The following is a 1,144-nucleotide window of genomic DNA, read 5'->3' as shown; positions in this document are numbered from 1 at the left end:
TTATTTATTTATTTTTTGGCAGAACCAGGGATTAAACTCAGGACCTTGCACTTGCCAGGCAAGCGCTTATTCTGCTGAGCCATCTCCCTGGCCCCTAGACACTAATTTGTGAGGAGGAATTGAACTACAGAATTATGGAGGCTGACAAGCCCCCAATCTGCAGTCAACGTGCCAGATGCCCAGGAGAGCCAGTGGTATGATTTCGGTCCCGGTCTGAAGGCCTGAAAAGCAAGTGGACAGTGAGCTTAAATTTCAGTCCTTGGAAGTCCGAGGTGGTAGCTCAAGGTCAGGCAGCAGAGGAATACTGAGTCGTTCCCTGCTCAGCCTTCTGTGGTAGTGCATGGGCGTGCTACTGGCTAGGGGTCGGGGCTTGTCTGCGTTACTCAGTTTGTCAGTTCAAATGCTGCTCTTACCCTGAAACTCTCTCGCAAACACACTGCAGGTGTTCAGCCCACTACCTGGGCCCAGTGTGGCCTCGTTAACCTGACGTATCACCTTTTTTGTTGGCTGAACCAGGGATTGAACGCAGACCCTTGTGATTGCCAGGCAAGCACTTACTCTACGGAGCCATCTCCCCAACCCCTGAAGTATCACATTAACCATTATAAAACCCTTTAGGTTCATCTGCATTAGCTTATAATTTACTAATTCTATCATCTCTGTGCTGCACTGTCTGTATTTCAATACAGCAGGCATTTCTCAAGTTAAAGAAAACAAATTTTATTATTTTTTATTATTTCTTTATTTATGTGGTACAGGGTCTCTCTACACAGCTCAGACTCATAGTGATCCTCCTGCCTCTGCCTCCTCAGTGCTGGGATTACAGATATGCACCATAATGCCCAATTTCAGTGGCCAGCTTGGTTGGGGCTGGCATGGCATGTGGTACCTGGGGTCGAACCTGATAGGTTCTGGCCTTAGTATGAATTGCTGAATAGTTATGGCGGTCATCTAACATGGCTGAAGCCCTTAAAGCAACAGCTTATCTTCCCGAGACCATCTCCCCGCTTCTTCTCCAACCTAGCCCAGGGTGCAGTCTCCTTTCACCATTCTGCCACCTCAGGGAAGGTCCCAGTCAGTTCCTCAGGTCTATCTAAACAGCCCCTCCAAACTCCACTCCAGGCAAAAGGTCACAAAAGCCTCA

This window comes from Octodon degus, unplaced genomic scaffold (assembly GCF_000260255.1).
Source record: "Octodon degus isolate 3935 unplaced genomic scaffold, OctDeg1.0 scaffold00001, whole genome shotgun sequence".
Taxonomy (NCBI): domain Eukaryota; kingdom Metazoa; phylum Chordata; class Mammalia; order Rodentia; family Octodontidae; genus Octodon; species Octodon degus.
Note: the sequence above shows the minus strand (reverse complement) of the source record.